This window comes from Syzygium oleosum, unplaced genomic scaffold (assembly GCF_021117445.2).
Source record: "Syzygium oleosum isolate NSW1041296 unplaced genomic scaffold, Sole_v2.1 Sole_v2.16, whole genome shotgun sequence".
Lineage (NCBI taxonomy): Eukaryota > Viridiplantae > Streptophyta > Magnoliopsida > Myrtales > Myrtaceae > Syzygium > Syzygium oleosum.
Window position 1 is genome coordinate 5,263,969 of NW_026607500.1, and position 21,520 is coordinate 5,285,488.

Genomic DNA, 21,520 nt, shown 5'->3' on the forward strand with positions numbered 1-21,520 from the left:
TCGAGTTAATCTGTATCGTGTTGTTGCAATTGAAAATTCAACAACATTTCGCCTCTTTCTTGAATAATTTTGAATGTTTATCGACACTTGCTTTGGTGCAGGAATGTTTATTGACACTTTTTCAAATGAGGAGGGTAGTGCTTCAAATAATGATGCAACTTCTGAATTTGCACATTTACGTGATCAAATAGCCATAAGTTTAGAAAATATTTAAGGATGTTTGTAATTTTTAAGGATAATGAATTTCTTTCCTTGGGGCGTATTTTTTCACGTTTGTTGTGATGAAAGCAATCTATTTTTTTATTAAGAAAGAGTTCTTTTTTTTTTTTTGAGACAGAAGAAAAGACTGTTCATTGATATCTAGAAAAGACAGAATCCACTTTCGGGGTCTCAAAACATAGCAGATCTCTAAGGGCCTGCGGAGGACGGGTCAACCAGTGTTCAGTGAGTGCTTTTTTTCTGTGTGTCGTAACTACCCAGTCTGCCACACTATTCCTGGACCTATTACAAAACTGCAGTTTTATGTTTGAAAACGAAGACAGCAGCTCACGTGCTTCACCGAGGAGAGCACGATGTTCCCACAAAGATACCTTCCGGAGACTTCAAGCCGTTGACCGTGATTTAGGCACCGACCTGCACTAGGTTTTCACCCGCACGAGGAGAGAGGAATTTGAGGGTTTCCACCATGGCTAGGCTGTCGGCTTGCTCGGCGGAGGAGGCGAAGACATCCTTGGCAAAGCCGTTGATCAAGATCCCAGCTGAGTTGCGGCATACACAAGCTATTGAACCTTCAAAGGAACCAGGTTGGTGAGCTACATCCATATTTACCTTTGTTTCGCCCCTCTCTAGGGGACTCCGGACATCCTCCTCTCGTGTGGTTTACTGCTTCAATTGGTCGTCAAAGTTGTTCCATCTCGTTGAAATTTTTGAGCAATTGTCGTCCTCTTTCAACCAAGCAATCGTGGGTCCGGAAGGAGCCTTCTAAAGACGAGGCTATTCCTTGCTTTCTAGATTTCCCAGAGGACAACAGAGACTAACTCAAATTCGGGGGAGTTGTTGCTGCTGGGTATGTATTTTATCATCCATTCATCAATGCGGGAAGTTTGGTATTTTGAGATCTCGGATGTTGAGTGCGGGAACATCCCTGATTTCCTCGTCCACTTGCATAGTAGGTATAGATGTCTCCGTGGTTTTCGCATGAACTCGGCAGAATGGGCAATTCGGATCGTACCAGTTTCCTTCTAAACAAATTTTCCTTTGTTGGTAGTGCGTTTTGGCATACGCTCCATACAAAGTTTCGATTTTGTGGGGGTTTTCATTCTCCATATCCTGTTCCGAGTTTAGTAGGAGTTTGATGAGAGGAGGAGGCAGGCGTGCTTCCGTGTTTACCTTTTTGCGAAGGGTGTTGTAGCCGCTCTTAACGTGTCGTCGCCTTCCTTCGTGCCACCCGATCGTTTGTCTTCATTCATTTGTGGTCCGATATGTACTCGTGAGGATCTCGCGTACTACTGTTCATCGAATAGTCGTCGCAAAAGCGGTTCCTTCCATGTGCTTTCCCCTTGATCTATCAATTCATCAACCTTTTTGGGTCCCCTCGCATTAGCCGGTCCCCCTATAATTCCCCTTTGAGCCACTTATCCTCCCCGATGTTAATATTGTGCCCATTCCCTACCGACCACATGATCGAGTCTTCAATTGATGTGCGCCCCATGAGTATGCTCTGCCATCCCTAAGATGGTCTGGATCCCTTCTCTGCCTTCCAGAAGCTCTTGGTTGGGTAGTAAATGCCCTTTAAAACTTGACTACACAGAGTTGTATGATTTTGTGCTAATTGCCAAGCTTGTTTGCCAAGCATGGCCTTGTTAAAAGATATTAAATCCCTAAACCCAAGGCCTCCCGTCTTTTCTCTGTTTGAGAACTTCGGCCTTCCTTCAGTGCACTCCTTTTGTTGCTGGTTGGTTCTTCCACCAGAAGGCTGTGATTTTTTTCTCAATAGCTCGACATACTGAAAGTGGAATCTTGAAAATTGACATGGCATATTGTGGTAATGCTTGGACAACAGTTTTGATCAAAATTTCTTTCCCCGCTTTAGACATTGTGTTCTCTTTCCACCCGTCAAGCTTCATATTTACCCTTGACAGGATCCAAGCAAACATTTGCTTTTTAGATACTCCCCAATCAGAAGGAATACCCAAGTACTTCCCTGTCTTTTCAATCTCTGGGACTCTTAGTTCTCTAGCCATATTCCTTCTTAATTCACTAGGGCAGTCCTTGCTGAAGTATATCCCTGACTTGTTCATGTTAACTGCTTGTCCTGAGGAAAAGCAATACTGGTGAATGATTGCAGCTAGGTTCTGACATTCTTGTAGCTTACCATCGAGGAAAAATATTGAATCATCTGCAAAGAGTAGGTGAGATAGTACAGGGCAATGTCTATTGAGTTGTATTCCTTTTATAGTGCCATCTTGCACAGCTCTTTTCATCAGCATTGACAGGAAATTTGCAACCAGTATAAATAGGTATGGGGATAAAGGGTCCCCTTGCCTTATCCCTCTTGTAGGTTGGAAGAAAGGCTGGGGTTCCCCATTCAACTTGACACTCAAAGAGGTTGTTGTAACACATTGCATTATCAAATTCACCCATCTTTCATTGAACCCCAATGTAATCATACAAGCCTTCAGAAAATCCCATTCTATCCGATCATACGCCTTTTGCATGTCTAACTTTAGGATAGCCTGAAATTTTTGTTTTCGCTTGCAAACCCTTAATTGATGCAGAACTTCCTGGACTACAAGAATGTTATCTTGGATTTGTCGTCCTCCTACAAAGGCACTTTGTTCAACTTCTATCAATTCCGGGAGCCATGGTTTCAGCCTATTTGCTAGCACTTTGGAAATGATCTTGTATGCGAAATTGCACAAACTTATAGGTCTAAACTCGTCCAGCTTCTCTGGGTTTTTAACTTTTGGCACCAAAGAGATAAGTGTTCGGTTCAGAAGGGGGTTTAGCACACCAGTTTGGAAGAAGTTTCTGACCTCTGAAAATACTTCCTTCTTTATGACTTCCCAATGATGCTGAAAGAACTGGCCATTGAAGCCGTCCGGACCCGGGGCCTTTGAGGTTCCCAGCTGGAACGTTGCTTGCTTGACCTCTTCTAGCGTTACGTCCTCAATCAACCTGAGATTAGTTTCCTCCTTCACACGGCAAGAGTAATATTGAAGCAGTGGAGTAAACTGTCGATGTCCAACTGAAGTGTACAGTTCCCTAAAGTGGTCATATGTCATCCTCTTCAGTTGTTCTTGGTCTCGGGTCCAGTTTCCTATCGAGTCCTTCAGCATAGAAATTATGTTTCGTTGTCTCCTCTGTACAGTACAGGCGTGAAAGAACTTAGTGTTTCGATCCCCCCCCCCCACTTGAGCCAATTAATCCTCGAACGCATTGCCCAATACATCTCCTCCTAACTCCATAGCCTTTGAATGTCATCCCTCAGCTTTTGTAGTTGTTCTTTTTCCTTCTCAGCAGCTGGACTGTTTATTATGCACTGTATTTGCCCCATTAAGAGCTTAATCCTGTCCTGCCCATTTGTGAATTTCTTCTTACTCCAGCTTTGTAAGGCAGCTGCAGCTTTTCCCATCCTGATCAAGAGGCCCTCATTTGCAAGCGTTGAAGAATTTCATGCTGTATGTATAACTCTTCTGCATTCTTCATCTTCTAGCCAAAAAGCTTCAAAACTGAAATTTTTCTTCTGCCTCTTACGGGCTTGATAGGTAGACAATAGGATCGGGCTATGGTCAGAATCAATAGCCGGTAATGCATATATTTCTACCTCAGGGAATTGTAGTCTCCAATCCAGATTACGAACTGCTCTATCCAATCTTTCTTTCACCAGCTCTTCTCCTTCACAATTGTTTGACCAGGTAAAGGCACAACCCTTACTTTCGAGGTCGATTAGTTCGCAGTTATAAAGAAACTCTCTAAAAGCATGGAGTCTATAGTGCTCAGCCATTCTTTTGCCTATATTTTCCCAATGATACATAATTTCATTAAAGTCCCCTAAGCACACCCAAGGCAGCTGGTTTACCTGACTGATTCTATATATTTCGTCCCACATCTTGTCTTTTTCCTGGTAGGTTGTTGGTGCATGGACAAATGTGACTCGTATTCTCATTTTATAGTTGTCCTCTTCACATTCGATGTCTATTAATCCCTCTGAAGCTGATAAGATTGATAAAGCAGCAGGGACATTCCACAAAATCGCTAAGCCGCCTCTTATTCCCGTTGGGTTAACAACAAAGCACTCATCATATTTCAACATCCTCCTTACCCAGTGTATCTTTTCTTCTCTATTTTTTGTTTCCATGAGAAATAGTACCTCGGGCCTTTCTTGAGCCACTAGGGCTCTCAAAGCTTGGACTGTCAGAGGTGTTCCCAACCCCTGACAGTTCCAACTCAAAATCTTCATATGGATCCCGGTGGCTTATTAGGGCTAGCCACCACAGCCCATTGTCCCGAGCCTTCCACCACCTGGATTGGCGTTTCAAGCAGTTGGTCTTCATCTATGAGTAACGGTTTGTCCCCTTGAGAGTTGTATGGGCTGAACCTTCTAATCCTCTTGCGTACGGGAGTTTTCTGCCCACTTTGTTTCTTTTTATTGGCACTAGCTGGTACCAGAATAAGATATGGTTTCTTGGGAGGTGCCTGATTTCAAGCCAATGTAACAGGGAATTTAACCAAATGTTCACTTTAACCTGCTGGAATACTCATTGCAGTAAGTTTAGTCTTTGTGCTGTCCTGCTTCATATGCTGAATTTTCTGGATATGGCTGGAGCTGCTCTCCTCGTAGATCACTATTTGTCCAGAGTAGGTAGGTGTCTCCGGGATACTTTCCTCTTCCATAGGTTCAACTAAATCTTTCCCATGAAATAACTTCCTGAAAGGGCTGTTGCTACTTACCTCGGCCTTCAACCAAGGGCCGAATAGTCTGTCCTCATCAGTGTTCACATCATCGACGCTAAAAGGCACCTCTTCACAATCAGAAGCATAGTGGCCTATTTCCCACAAGAGAAGCAAAAATATGGGAGCCTCTCATATTTAAAATACAGCCAAATTTTCTTTCCTTCATTGTCAGCAAGCATTCCTGACTGCAGGGGTATGTTAAGATCCAATGTCACTCACACCCTTCCATACGACACCATTCCTCTTATCTCAATTTTAACTTCTCGCACTTGTCCTATGTTACCAGCTACTTCTCGAACAACTTCCTCTGAAATCCACTCAAAAGGAAGCCCCAGAATATGTACCCAGAAGTCACACAAGTCAAAGTTGTAGCTTAAAGCTGTGGTATTTGATTCCCATTGTTTCAAGATCAAGAGATTGTTCATGAAAGACCATGGACCTTGGTCCATCACTTTTTACCTCATAGCTTGAGAGTCGAAGGTTATTGCAAAAATACCTTGTTCTAACGGAGTAAAGTCAGCATTTTCCACTCGCCATGCTCTCCGCATTGTGTTTTGGAAAGCTTGAAAGTTGATTTTTGGATTTTTGAGGAGTTGCCCTATCAGAGTTAAATTCCCATCCTTGCCTTTCGCTGATGCCAGAATCCCTTCGACATTCTTAGTGACTTTGTCTGACCATATTCTTCCTAATCTTTTGCAGAGCAGGGCCAACCTGTGGTTTGCATCTTCATCCGGCTCCATGGAGGTGGGACTTAATCGCAGCTACTATAGTTCCTCGAGCTTAAGGACACAAGATTTACTTGCCTTCACAGTTGAGTTCCGCTCCAGAGAGCGATTTTAGTGTAACGAGTTGAAGTGTTGTGGGTGGGTGTTGAGTTGACGAGGCATTAGGTTACTGAGGAGCTGTTAATGATTCATGGTAACTGAGCTAGATCGGGGAAGGAAGAAGAGGGACATTTTGGGTTTCTACCGGCTAGGCTACCCCAATGGGTGGAGGGAAGCTCTTTCGAGAGAGGAGAACACATCACCCCGCCTCCTCCTCAATCACCAACCACCGCCAAAGAAAACACCACACTCCTCTGACGATTTTCTCTCAGGCAATAAAGCAAACACTCGGTGTGCACTCACTGACACCTCAGTAATTTGAAGTAAACGGGGAGCCACTCGAGCACCGACATCACCGAGCACCACCAAATTGCTGCTGAACGGATCTACTTCTTCACTGGCACACAATCAGCAGAGGAAATTATAGCCCGGACGGGGCAAATCATCCTCCTCGGTCGGGGGGGAAGTCGGCGACCTGGGGTGAGAAGCGGATGAAGAAGGGAATAAGTGAAGATGATGCGATTAAGAAAGGGAAAACTCCGACCAAATGGAGAGGACGACTCCCATTGAGGGAGAGGACGACTCCCACGGAGGGAGAGGAAGACCCCCGAAGAGGAGAAGGAAGCTCTCAGGAGTTCACTTTGATGTGAAAGTTTTCCATTTGAATTTTTTTAGCAAAAAAAGAAATATTATTTTTTATTTATAATTTTTTAATACATATCTTTAACATTGTTGTCAACATTTAAATTATAAAAGTTGTAGACATTATTTTTTCCAATTTTACACAAATTAAAAAATAAAAAGCTTAAATTAATCATTCGTAGGGGCTTTTCAAATGTGTTTTCTACCAAACGGTATTTCTCTCAAAGTTGCTTTTCAAAGAAAAAATTACCAAACAGTCTTTACATTTCCCTAAAGCCCTTTAGGCTAAACTGCTTTGTATTTCCCCAAAACCCCTTGGAAAAGTTGAATTAAACGCAGCCTAACTCTAAATCATGCATAGCAACTAACGCAAGAAAAACCCAAATTGAGTTATGTTTAACGACAGGTGAAAACACATCATTAAAATCAACTCCCTCAATTTGACTATATCCTTTAGTAACTAGACGAGCTTTGAACATGACATCTTCAACTCCAATAATGCCTTCCTTTCTTTTGAAAATCCATTTGCAGCCCACAATTTTCTTTCCTTTTAGTGGCTTAACAAGCTCCCAAGTTTGATTCTTTTCAAGAGATTCCATCTCTTCATTCGTAGCAACTAACCACTTTGCTGAATCTTTTGAAGAGACAGCTTCCTTGTGACATCCTGAAAAAAATTAGTCCATTTGGGATTTATGAAATACTGGATTTTATAAATGTACTCGTAGTCAGTTCTCGCCCGGAACTGATCATTCCTGGGAATGCTAACCATTAGGGAAAGGCTAATAGGGGAAATTAAATTCACGCGACTAAAGGAAATTCGATCGTGAATGGATTTCGATCATTAAATCGCGGAAGTGATATTTTGAGCCATTGTTGGCCGATCCAAGGATAGTTAGGGGTCAGTTCGCCACTGTCCTAGTAGTGGATCGCGGGTGATTCCGTTGGACCACGAAACGACTTGACGAATGATTCTGAAATTATACCGAACGATCATACCCCTCGGATCAAGTTATTGATCTTCGCGATTTTAATGACACCGAGGTCGTCACGCACCGAACGGACTTGCACGTGACTCGATTCAGTATCAGTCATGAGTCGATTCTGCGAATTTCCCCAGCAAGCCGCCCGTTAGCTCGAGAAACGCTCGAGTTGCGTTTAATAGAATTTAATTATGGAATTTTGCCCAAATTGGACACCGGAAAATTAGGAAGTCGCGACGGAACGTTAGGATGACGTTGCACGTGACACGTGTCGATTTTTGGTGCGCTCAAATTCTTCGGAAAAATTCGATCTGGACGAGAAATGGAGAAAGTGACGATTTTGCCCTTAAGGATTTATAAAGGATTAGTTTTACGGGCAAGGGGCATTTTGGTCATTTGTGCCTTAGATATTTTGGGTCAAAGTTACTATTTAGTCTAGACCACTCTTCTCTCTCTCCTCTCTCTCTCATTTCCCATTCGGTTCTCTCTCTCCCCGTGAAAATTTCCCCCAAATTGCAGTGAGCTTCCCCCTCCTCCACCGTGGGCTTTCCTTGGCCGTTCTTCCTCTACCGCCGGCACCACCACTCGCCACCACCGTCTGGACTGCCCTCAAGCCGCCGTACAAGCTGCCATTTTCTCTCTCTCTTCCTCTCGGTTTCCCCCTTTGGCCGTGAGCCTTGCCGGCCACCGCCCAAGTAAGCCGCGCCGTCGCCACCCAAGCCGATCGCCGCCACCCGGGAGCCGTACGTCGTTGCCGCCGTTCCCGATTAAGGGCCGCCGCTTTCCGTTCTAGCCGCGATAGTCTAGAACGCGGGTAAGTCGCGCTCTAAACCCAATTTAGGACTTCGGGTATCGACGGGCGATTTTGGGCAAAATCTGTATAAAGTTAGGTGCGGAATTGTATGAATTGGTAGTGGAAATTTTATGGCGGGCCTTGGGATTTAGTTCGGGCATTAATTATTGGAAATTCAAAAAAATAGGGGCTGCGAATTACTGTTCACGAGCTGTGATTTACTGTTCACGGGGCTGTGATGGTCCGATCGGGACGCAAGTTGGATTTCTAGAACCGAGATTTAATGGTGAGAAAGTCCCGTGAAGGACCGGAATCAATTTGGCGTCGTTTGGCGGGAGAAAAATAGAAATTTATGTGTTTTACGTGTGTTTTAATTATAATTGAGTTGGGATGGTGAAATTTACAATATGCGGGTGCGAAAAATTGGGGTTTATGATTGGAATTGTTTGGCGGGCCTTGAGGATTATTTTTGGAATTTTTTGAGAACAATTTGAGGTGAATTATAAGTTGCGAGTTACTGTCACAAGCTGCGAATTACTGTTCACGGGGCTGTGATGTTTTGTTCGGGACGCAAGTTGGATTTTTAGAACCATTATTTAATGGCGAGAAAGTGTCGTGAAGGATCGGAATTAATCCGACGCCATTTGGTTGGAGAAAATTGGCAATTTACGTGTTTTGGGCATGTTTGAATTATTCTGGATGGGGTTGATTTAATTGAGTATTTGTTTGTGTGTTACATGAGGTAACTCGAGGATGAAATGAAGATGTTTCGAGGCTGGAGTGAGACTGAATAGAGTGTCGGATGTTGTGGGATGGAATTGGCAAACTTAGGGCTCGATTTAAGGCCAGGTAGTGTCGGTTTGGTGTGTGGTAGTATGGTTAGATTGTGATGTTTAATAGGCTTGGAAATGTCGAAATTATGCCTATGAACGTGGCTGTGATTGTGGGCCCATGAGCGGCCTTGTGTGTTTATTGAACCGTGATTTGATGGATTGAAATGTGCTTGATTATGTGCACGCGTGGGCCAGATTGAATTAATTGTTGAAATTGACCATGTCAAATGCTAAGTGAGCATGTTTTACGTGTTAATTGATGCGTGCACGGGCCACGTGTGATGGGCCAGTTGAGTGTGGTAAATGCTTGATGAGCATGTGCATGAGTAAGAAAGAAAAGTGGTGTGGCATGTGATAGTGGAAGTTATGTGAAGGTGTGTAAGTGCGAGAATGGGATCGGGCCGAGTATCATAAACTCGGGCCGCGATCATGTAGGTCTGTTGCATTTGGCACAGGCTGAGGCTTGAAAAAGCAAGAATGAGAATCGGTCCGAGGCACGATCAGCTCGGGTGAGACCGGTATTGGACCGAGGCATTATAAGCTCGGGTTTCGATCATGTAGGCCTGTCGCATTTGGCACGGGCTGAGGAAAGTGTGAATGTGGGATCGGACCGAGGCGTGTGATGCTCGGGGCGCGATCGAGTGTGAATGTGGGATCGGACCGAGGCGTATGATGCTCGGGGCGCGATCGAGTGTGAGTTGGGATCGGGCCTGGGGCGTGTGATTCTCAGGTCGCGATCGGGGCCTAAGGCGTGAACGAGTACGTAGGCCGGAAGTGTAGTGATGATTGGTCGCAGTATACCTGAGGCGTGTACTTCAACGCGGGTCACTGGCGAGGATTGTGAAAGTGGAAAATGAGAATGGAAGGAATAATGGGATGAGAACGGTACATGCGCGTGTTGCATACGACGTGATCGTGATTGAGTGCAAGTGTGTGCATTATTGAGCCTGACCGTCTTAATTGATGTGCCTGTGATGTGATTACTTGATGTTCGTGAATGTGTGTGATTGCGTAATTGTCTGGAGGTACGTGATAGCCTAGGTGGGGTTTAGGGGTGAACTTACTGAGAAGTGTTCTCACAGTTGTTTCAACCGACAATTTCAGAACCCCAACAGAAACCATGAATCCTCCACCGCAGCCACCAGAGCGTTTTGGGGTACCCGTGCACTCCGAGTTGGACGTTGCATAGTTTCCAATGGGAGATGGGATAACCTGGATTAGGCATACTACTACCGTTTTCGTAGAAATAGGCTTGCCCCTGTGGGAGGAACAGAAGTACACTGCCTGGTTCTTCCGGGATGCTGACGGGGATGAGTTCGGGCCCGTTAGGGGTTTCGATGTTCCCTTTGATTTAGTTGGAGATTGGGACCCGACGGCCGTACCCCCGATAGACGGAGAGTTGACTAGTGTGGATACTAGTTTAGCTCAGTCGGGTTTGCATTCAATGGCCGCAGCTCAGGGATCTTCAGAGGCTGAGCATGAACCCGAGCCCGAAGCGTCGCAAGCTGAAGACGATCCGATGGACATCGATTTGGAACCGATCCCCGAAGACGAACCAGGGGAAGCGGAGGCCGAGGTAGAACCTGAGGTGGAACCCGAAGTGGAACCCGAGGACGAACCTGGCGAGTATGAAGAGCCTGTAGGAGACCCGGAGTATATACTCCCTTTTGAGGAATACATGGATCCCAATTACGTGCCTGAGTATAATTTCTTCGATTTCTTGGCTGAGGAGTATCAGAACGCAGCTCCAGCTGAGTCGGGCGACATCAATCACCCGATTGTGATCGAAGCAGAGTCAGAGCCCTCAGAGGAGCAGTCTGCTCAGGAGAGTTCGGAGTCGGAAGATGAGGAGTCAGACTCGGAATGGACGCCTAGCAAGGGGCGTTAGGGGTTAGTTCAAGGGTTCTTAATAGGTTTTTGGAAAGTAACATTTTTGAGATAGAAAGTCAGGTCATCGATCTTTTTGGTATATCGATGGTTTGTAACACGGGGTGCAAGTATACGCGATGGTGGTAAAGTCTGGCGGTTGTAAGTTGTGAATATTTTATAAGTTGGTAATGTAAAGAAATATGTGTATTCTCCCTATTCTCCCCAGTTTTATTTGTCAGGGATGAATTGTGAATTCCGATGTGGTTTTAAATCTCTGATGGTTATTTGAGATCGGCGACATTCCTGGGATGTCGCGAAAATCGACCAGGTAAGGGTGTCGCGTGCCCGATGGGGTTCGGGTCGTGACATTCCTTATAGGTCTTAGGCTCACAATATTCTACCGACTCTACAACTCAAAGAGCATAAGCAACAAAATCTAAGAATCCATATTTCTGTATGGGCTTTATTGTCCTTCTCGATTTATCTTTAGTAATAGAATATTGTTCTTCCTTAGGTTCTTCAATCTCAATATTATTAGTAGACGTCTAAACTGATTGCGAAGAAATTACTTCAAACTCCACCTTCTCCGCATCACTTTCTAGATTTTCATGACAAGGAATAGACGACTCCTTACTAGGATGAAGCATAGTAGACTCATCAAAAGTAACATCTCTACTAATAATAATCTTAAATGAATTAGCATACCAAAGTCTATAACCCTTTACACCAGAAGCATAACCAAGAAAGATGCATTTTTTTGCTCTAGGCTTAGTTTGCCTTCACTAACATGTGCATATGATGGACATCCAAATACTTGAAAGAAAGAATAATCAGCAGGTTTACCTGACCATACCTCCTTAGGTGTCTTGCACTCAATAGATGTGCAAGGAGAACGATTTATCAACCAAGCAGCTATATTGACTATCTCAGTCCAGAACTCCTTGCTCAAACCAGCATTAGGCAACATGCACCTAGTCCTTTCTAATAAGATTATGTTCATGCGTTCTGCAATACCATTCTGCTGTGGTATATTCACTATAGTATGATGCCTCACAATGCCTTCATTTTTTAAGAACTCATTAAACTCACCTCAACAAAATTCCAGGCCATTATCTGTTCTTAGCCTCTTGATATTCCGGTTTGCTTCTCAATCAATGTTTTCCATTGCTTAAATGTAACAAAAACATCGCTCTTCTATTTTAGAAAATAAACTCAAACTTTCCTTGAAAAATCATCAATGAAAGTGAGTAAATACCTCGAACCAAAGCCTTTTGAAGGAACTTTCGCAGGCCCCTAAAGATCAGAGTAAATATAATCCAAAGTGCCCTTTGTTGTGTGAATTCCTATCTTAAAACTAAGCATTTTTTATTTTCCAAAGATACAATGCTCATAGAAATCTAGTTTTCCAATTTTCTGACTACATAGAAGATCTCTCTTACTCAGCTCCTCCATCCCTCTAATACTCATATGGCCTAATCTCATATGCCATAATTTAGTGTTGTCTGATTCTGACATAGTGGATGAAATTGGAGCTGAACCTGTAATTGTAGTGCCTTGCAGCTGATACAAAGTGTCAGTTTTCAAACCTTTCATCAATAGAAGTGAACCTCTCATAATCTTCATAACTCCACCTTCAACTGTAAAATTACAACTGTTAGCATCAAGTGTACGCAAAGAGATGAGGTTCTTCTTCAAATCAAGAATGTGTCTGACATTTTCCAAGGTTCTGATCATGCCATCATGCATCTTAATGACAACAATCCCAATTCTAACTGTTTTTCATTTAGCGTTGTTTCCCATTAGAATAACTGCACCATTATATTCCTTGTACGTGGAGAACCAATCACGATAAGAACACATGTGGTACGAACAGCCTGAATCAAAAATTCAACTATCACTGAATTTGTCTTTATCATCTGCAACCAATAACCAATCTCTATTTTCTTCTTCAGCAACACCAGCTTAAGCAAGATTTTCGTTTCCCTGATTATGTCTATTTTGGTAGTTCTTATTGTCCTACCAATTTGCATTCCCTTGATTTTGTTGATTGAGATTATTTTCTCTTTACTGCTTTGCCTTCAATTTCAGACAATTTATCTTGATATGTCCCTTAGACTTAGAGTAGTTGCAACTCAGATCCTTAAGCTTCGATTTTGATCTGCTCCCACTAAACTAGCCCCATGATTATTACTGCCTTCAAAAGTGAATTCTATATCTAGTTTCTGTTTATTTAGAAGACTAGTCTTAACATCTTCAAGATCGATAGTTTCTCTACTAAAAATTGTGGTCTCTCCAAAATTCTTATAAAAGGGACGTAGTGAAACTAACAATGAGAGAGCTTGATTCTCATCTTCAATCTTAACATCAATACATCTTAATTCAGAGATAATATCATTGAAATTAGAAGTATGGGACTTAAGAGAAGCACCTTCTACCATACAAAGAGTGAAGAATCGTTGCTTGAGCCTCAACCGACTGGTGATGGATTCTGTCAAAAAAAGAAAAATACTCTCCAATTTTGTCCATAAACCTGAAGCTGTTTTCTGATCTAGTACCTCATGCAGAACTTCATTCGTGAGATACAACTGAATAGCAGACAAAGCTTTTTCACGAAATTCTTCCCAAGTTTTATCCGACGGGCCAATTGGTTTCTTTCTTTTCTCAAACAAAGTTTTCTTCAAACCCTGCTGCGTAAGAACAGCCAACATATGAATCTGCCATAGGTTGAAACTGCCGCTCCCATCAAACTTCTCAATATCAAATTTCGTTATTGAACTTGAAGCCATAACTAGAAGATTAAAAAACCCCAAGGCTCTGATGCCAAATTGTTATGACTGATGCGAAAACTATAACAAAATTAAAACTAAGAAGAATAAAGAGCACACTGATTTACGTGGAAAACCCTTACGGGAAAAACCATGGGGAGAGGAGAAGCAAAACCACTATAGAAATTCAAGGATTATAAAAGGTAGCTCAAAAACTAAAGACTCTTTTTGCCTCAACTTCTTAACCTAATAATTTGAGAAAAATAATATTTATACTGCTCTTAAGCCATAACGTTGGCCCAAGCCCATAAAGAATTAAAGATATACTCAATAATTACCTAGACATATGATTATCAACCGAGTTCCACTGCACATACCCAAAGCAAGATTGATGTTTTGTAACAAAACGACCCGAACCGACAGCCAATTCATAGACTTGACAGCCTATAATACCGGTTTGAGCCAAATCTTAGGTCATGACACCGATGGGATTAGGTTATAATGTAGAATTGACTACAGTGATACTCCCAAAGGTCAAGGACCATTAGCTATTACAATTCAAACCCCATGAACTAAGGCCTAGTGCATGTTAATTATCATAATCTATGGTTCTGTTTGTTTCGCAGAAAATATGACATTTTTGGAAAATATTTTCTAGAAAAATGATAATATTTTCCGGTGTTTAGCTGAAACTTGAAAATGAACTGCAAAATATTTTCCGTCGTTTAGTATAGAAAATCTGATTGGATTTTCCTAAATAAATATACATTATTCGGGCGTAAATAATTGTGCATGGACAGCCGAGGAACCAAGTATGAGAACTAGAGTCCCTGGTCTAGCCTCGATGGACCCCGACCCGAGCGCCGAGGATCAGGGCACAGGTACTTAGGTCCCGAGCACGGTCTCGATGGACCTACACAAGGGCACTAAAGTCCTGAGCCTAACCTTCATGGACCTCGGCAAGTTCGTTGTGGACCCGAGCATGGCCTTTGTTGACCTGAGCCCGGGCATTAGGGATCGAAGCTCGGGTACTAGGATCCCGCACTTGGACTTTGTGTACTTAGGCCCGACCTTGATAGACCCAATGCCCAGCCGGGCTCGGGAACCAAGGTCCTAGGCTTGGTCTCGATGGACTTGGGTGGGGCGCCAGGGATCCAAGCATAAGCACCGGGGTCTTAGGCCCAGCCTCGATGAACTTAGGCTCGGGCACTAGAGACCTAATCCTCGACGCCGGGGACTTGGGAATCAGCATTGGAGTTTTCGTGTCCAAGTGTCGATACCTAGTCATATTATGGAAAATGATTTTCAATTTTTTAAAAAGGAAATCATTTTCCTGAATTTAAGCATAGGCTAGGAAATCATTTTCCGTTGACTAGGAAAACATTTTCCGTTAACTCATTTTCCTAAAAGAGCCAAACGCAAGAAAATGAAGAAAATGATTTCCATGATTGCACCAAAAATAACCAAGTCGTCAACATGGACGATCACGTGACTAATCTGTGAACATTATGAGGCACATGACACATCATTGACAATCATGAGGATCAATAATGATATTAGCGATTGGTGTTGGCACACATCGATAGTACACTTAAATGGTTACCATCAATCGGTTGTCAATATACGACGACGGGTGGCTAATGACTACCAACGACGGCACCGATAAATGAAGAGTAACGAACCATTAGGTTTCTCTGAAAGGATGGGAAGCATAAGGATACAATTAAAAATTCATGACCACTAAGGGGCATAGCACACAGTGAAATACAGGCACATGGCGAACGTTAATGTGAGGAGTATCGAAGCGCGATTACAAAGGTTAGACCACCGAAGCAGTTGAAACCGTGGGGGCGATCGATAGGTGCTTTTTAGGGAACAACCGCTTGAGAATAGGAGGGATCATGAGAGCACGAGCAAAAGATTCTCGGAGGCAAAGGAAAGTAAATGCAACCGTTCAAAACCGCTTGAGAGTAGTTACCATCTTATCACTATATATACCACCAATTGTCTACTAGACCCCCCCCCCTCCCGCGCACATATCATATAAATTTACTATCTTTTCAGTATCTTTACTTTCCTGGGCTATAATTCATCTTTTAGACTCGCGGCGTCGATTAAATCCGACGTGTTTCTTGGCTGTAATTTCTAGATCTACATCGTCGATTAAATTCCGGCGTATCTCTCTATCCTAGGTGTTGCATCGTTGACTAAGTTCTTACGTAATATCTTAGCATTTACAAGCTTTGTTGTCGATTGAATTCCAGTATAGTTTGTTTGCACTTAGTCTTGCTATGGAGTACGTATTTTCTAAGCTGTGTCGTCGATTAAACTCAAACATCACTTGTGTCTCGTTCGAAGTAAAGCTGTCACGCCCCGAACCCCATCGAGCTCGTGGCATACTTCTTTGGTCGAATTAGTGCGACGTCCCAAGAAACGCCGCCGACCAGAATCAACTCATCAGAGATATAAAGCACCAGCGAAAGCCACAAACACCCAGACAATATTAACCAGGGGTACAAGGGAGAACATACACATCCATTACCGATTCAAACTTATACAATATCCACCATTTACAATCCACATAATATACATGCACACCGAACTTCTAAACTATACACCACCGATATCAAAAAGGATCAATAGCCTGGGTATACCCTAGTTCCAAAAATGGGACACTTCAAAACCTTCACTCTACCCCTCGACTATCCCCTACGCCCACTAGATGGCGTCCACTCCGACTCAGTCTCCCCGGAATCCAAATCTGAAACCCCCTGATCATCCGGCTCCTCGGAAGACTCCGAATCCGCCTCGATCTCAATCGGGTTGTCCTCATCACCCGACTCTACCAGAACCTCAATCCGCTCCTCCTCATCAGACTCCTCTTCAGGCTATTCCTCTGGCTCATTCTCTGGGTCGTCCTCTGGTTCCACCTCTAGGTCTTCTTCCGGTACCTCTTCAGGCTCTTCTTCGGGGTCTTCTTCTTCTTCTTCTTCTTCTTCTTCTTCTTCTTCTTCTTCTTCTTTTTCAGGTTTCTCCTCTGGCACTGCCTCTAGATCCACATCCATCGGATCATACCCTGCCTATGATTCCTCCGGCTCCGGATCAGGCTCAGCTACTGAAGGTTCGGGCGCTGCGGGTACGTGCTGATGTCCTGACTGGGCGAGACTAGTATCCAAACTAGTCATCTCACCATCGGGAGGGGGTATGGCCGACGGATCCCAATCCCCTACTCCGTCAAAAGAAACATCGAAGCCTCGGACAGGACCAAACTCGTCCATCCCGTCCCGAAACATCTAGGCGGTATAGGTGTAGGCCTGCCAGAGAGGTTGGCCTATGTCTACTCAAACTACGGTAGTATGCTTGATCCAAGTCATATTCTCGTCTATCGGATACTCTACAACATTATGGTAGGTGTGCATCGGTAATCCAAAATGCTTAGGCGGTGGCGGTGGAATATTCATGGTTCAGGCCGGGGTTCTGAAATTATTTGGTTGAAACAACCATGAGAACACATCTCAGCAAGTAGACACCCTAAACCCCACCTAGGCTAACACGTACCTCCAGACAAGTCCAAACACAAGCACACTCAGCAACCACATAACAAGTACACAATTGCACTTACCTGGGCTTTTAATGCGTACAACCTGCACGTTAGCCACAATAACACAAATTTCAACCACATGCACGTTCCAAATTAATTTCATATCCGAACACAAGTCGAACATATGACATTTCCAATTCCACATTTCCCACACTCGTTCATGCCTCATCACACTATTTTCACTCGACTCGCCAGTGACCCGCGTTACAGTACACGCCTCAGGTCCACTGCGACCATCTTATATTCACAACACTTCTTAGCCCGCGTAATAGTACCGCCTCAGGCTATGTCTCTTGCCCGCGTAATAGTACCGCCTCAGGCTCAACATCCACCACCTACGGCACAACCCGCGTTGAAGTACACGCCTCAGGTTGGCAGTCTTCTGGTAATACCGGGCATCATCCCGCGTTATAGTACCGCCTCAGGACGGCACAATTCCCCGCATTAACGTACATGCCTCAGGGATTCTCGTGACCACACGCACGATATTTCACACTTTTCACATGCTCAATAAACACAGAAACATGGCCAATTCCCAGCCAATTCGAGTCAGCTCATGCACGCATATAACGGCCACATTTCAATCAATTACTCCACAATTCATTGAGCACACAAGGTCGCCATTGGACCCACAATCACAGCCACTAATACGCACAGAAATTCAACACATTCATGTCTATTTCAAGCCATAACAATCACCAAAAACTAGCCAATCCAATTCAATTCGCACGTGCCCAATTAACCCGAATTTTTGCATTTTAGGCCAAATTTCACCATTCCCGGGTGTCGTACTTCTACCGACGACCCCCAAACCAACACGCACTATATTTTAATCGCCGAAATGCACTAATTCAGCCACAGCATGAATAGTAACTCGGCCACCACAGAAAATCACCATAACGGCGCATTTAGGCCCGTTTTTCGCGCAATAAACCACAATAATCATTCGGAATCATTCCGATTACCTAACCAATCGTTTCTAACCTTCAATCCACCTCAAAAATCATCACAATTTCACCCAAAGCACTCAGCCAAATCAGTCCAACCATTGTCCCACGATTAACCCCTAAAACTCGCTAAAACGGCCCCGAACTAATCCGAAAATACCCGTTATCCTAGGCGAAGGTTAGGATATCACTTACTTGTGATTCCTACGCGGAATTGAGGCCTCAACGGTGGCTGGACAGATAGCGAACAGCAGCGGCAGCAGCGACAAGCGGTAAGGATTACCGGCGACTCGCCAGCGGTCACGAGCGACGGTGAACGGCGGCGATTAGCTGCTGGTTTTCTTGGCTGAGCCGGGGGGGGTGGCTGAGATGGGGCTGGTGGTGTTTCGGTGGGGCAAAAACAGGGGAGAGAGAGACGTGAGGCGGTGGCGGTGGCGGTGGTGGCGGTGGCGGTGATGGTGAGGCGAGCGGCCATGGTGGCGGCGGTGGCTCTGGGTGCGGCTGATCCGGCTAGGCGGGAGGACAGCGGTGATGGCTGGCTAGGCCGGATGGCCACGGTCACGGTGGGGAGGGGGTGGCTTGGTCGGGAGGGAGAGTGAGGGAGAGAGATGGCCGAAGGAGAGGAAATGAAGGGGAGAGAGAGAAAATGGGATTAAATAATCTAAACACCAATAATTGGTGTCTAATACCCATGCTAAAAGACCATCTTACCCTCCTCTCTAATTCCAAATCAACGGCCAAGATTCGATCTTATCCTAAGATCGATGGTCCAGATTAATCCTTACCAAAAATATCCAGGGGTAAAATGGGAATTTCACAAAATTTCCAAGGGCAAAATTGTCCAAAATTTTATTTTCTAAAGTTGGTGTGAAATGACCAAAATGCCCCTCTCACATTATACTTGGCCTTAACAAAATCCCAGGGGTAAAACGGTCATTTTTCATTTCTCGCCGAAATTCGAATTTTCTGAAGAATCCGGACAAATCTGAGGCTAACTAAGCCAATAACAACGTCGTCCAATTGTCCTGTCGTGACCTTCATAATTTCCAATGCCCAAACTTGATCTCTAAGTAATGACTAAATTCAATTAACGTAACTTGAGCGTATCTCGAACTAACGGGTGGCTTTCGGGAAATTCGCACATTGGACCCGTGGCCGATACTGAATCAAGCCACGTTCAAGTTCACCCGGATCGTGACGACCTCGGTTGTCACTTAATCACGAGGATCGATCACTAGTTCCAACGGGCACGATCATTTGGTATAGGTTTGGGTCATTCGTCAACTCATCTCGTGGTCAAGCGGAATCACCCGCGATCCACTCGTATGACAGCTGCGAATTGATCCCTAACTATCCTTGGATCGGCCTACATTGGCTCAAAACGTCACCTCGACAATTTTTATGGTCGAAAGTCGGTTCACGATCGAGTTTCTTTGGTCGCGCGAATTAAAATCCCTAATTAGCCTTTTCCTAACGGTTAGTATCCCAGGATTGATCAGTTCCGGGCGAGATCTAACTACAAGCACGTTCATAAAATCATCCATTTCATAAATTCCAAGTGGGTCGGATTTCAGAATGTCACAAAAGCTGTTGATTCCTTATTTACCTCAATATTTCCTGTCCGGAGTCACCGCAGAACACGTTTCCTTTAATTAAAAACCAAAGAACGACTTTCAGTGAAGGATTTTTCGTCTCGGGAGAAATTTCAGCGAAACATTTCCAGAAAATGTTTTTCGCGAAACAAACAAAGCCTACATTCAAAATGTCATTTGCTTGTGCCATATTCAAATTTTCATTTCATAACATGTCATTCCCACATGTCCTATTCAGATCTCATATCATTATGCAAGTAATTCGCTCATATCTTTTCAGATTCTATGTCACCATACCTGTCATTTGCACGTGTTACTTTTTTATTTTAATGTCATAATGAATGCCATTAGCACATGTCATTCTATCATGCCATATCAAATTTCCGTTTCATAGCGCATGTAACTTGCACATATCCTTTCTAGCAAAAAAAAAACTTGCACATATCCTATTCGAATTCCACGTCTTTACACAAGTCATTCACTCATGTTGCATTTGAATTCCCCATGACCATGCATGTGATTCGCAGATGTCATAATTGGATTTCCATGTAATAATGCGTCTCATGCGCACATGCCATAATTTAATTTCAACATTCACGCATGACATTCACTCATGCCGTTTTCGATTTGTAAGTCATTTACAAGTGTAGCCAGCTCATGTCCTATTTAAACTCTACGTTATTACACATGCCCTTCGTTCGTATCATATTCGAATCTAGCGACATTTGGCATGTCATTCATACATTTATTATTCAATATCCATATATCCTACATGCTGTTCAAGTTCCATATCATAATACATGTCATATTTGATCCTCCCACTTGTCATTTGTGTATGTCATTTGCACTTGTCATATTTAATTACACAAAACATTAGCATGTCTCATTCAAACACCACACATCATCCATAGTATACTTCAAAATAAACAATCACACACAATTTGGGTCATGTAGTTCACAAGATAATACGATCTTTTCGCCTAATTGTGTACTGGCTAAAATTCAAATTTCTCAAATGTTTCAATGTGAATTAAGGAATATGCACGATAATTGTGAATTCATCCGTTACATAACGGAACCCCGGAGCTCACACTCATGCAATACACCAGTCACCTCACATGTCACCGAGGTAGTTTATTCCTCTATAACTACTTAGGCATTCTCGGAATCGACCTAGGACAAAAAAAAATGATAACTATACGAGAAATCCTAAAACTTGTCAAGTAAGTGCAATTGAGTCCTAAAACTTTCAAAAAGTGAAATCAAGTCCTAAAATTTATCAAGTAAAGAAAATACTGATAAGTTTTACAATTTGACGATACTTTTTGAAAGTTTTAGGATTCAATTGCACTTTTTTAAAGTTTTAGGATTAAATTATACTTTCGTGTTAAGTTTTAGAACTTTCAGTATACTTATCCCAAAAATAAATTAGTGTCGACCCCTCTTTACTTTTCAAAATTCACGTACTTGGTTCGTAGCTAACTCGAACCTAGAGTTTGGGGAGAACTTAGAATCATGCGCTCTACCCGCTTTGCAAAATTCGAGGAGCTACGGATTTAAACCAGGATATATATTTTTGTTCCTATCAACTATGAAGTTAAATTTATACCGAGGATTAAACCAGTGATCATTCAGTTACTTACTAAACTTTGAAAAGTTGAAAGTGTTAGGATGAGCCATGGTTTAGTGAGAAGAATAATCATAGAGATTATGCATGT

At 43.3% G+C, this 21,520-nt stretch overlaps 1 long non-coding RNA gene across 1 annotated transcript; it reads left to right on the forward strand.

Annotated features, from left to right (window-relative positions):
- Positions 1–645: 645 nt before the first annotated feature.
- Positions 646–5,912, forward strand: LOC130140181 (uncharacterized). The gene is made up of 3 exons (XR_008818197.1): positions 646–803; positions 1,012–1,066; positions 5,656–5,912. It is a non-coding gene; the product is annotated as an uncharacterized LOC130140181 (long non-coding RNA).
- The last annotated feature ends 15,608 nt before the right edge of the window (positions 5,913–21,520 follow it).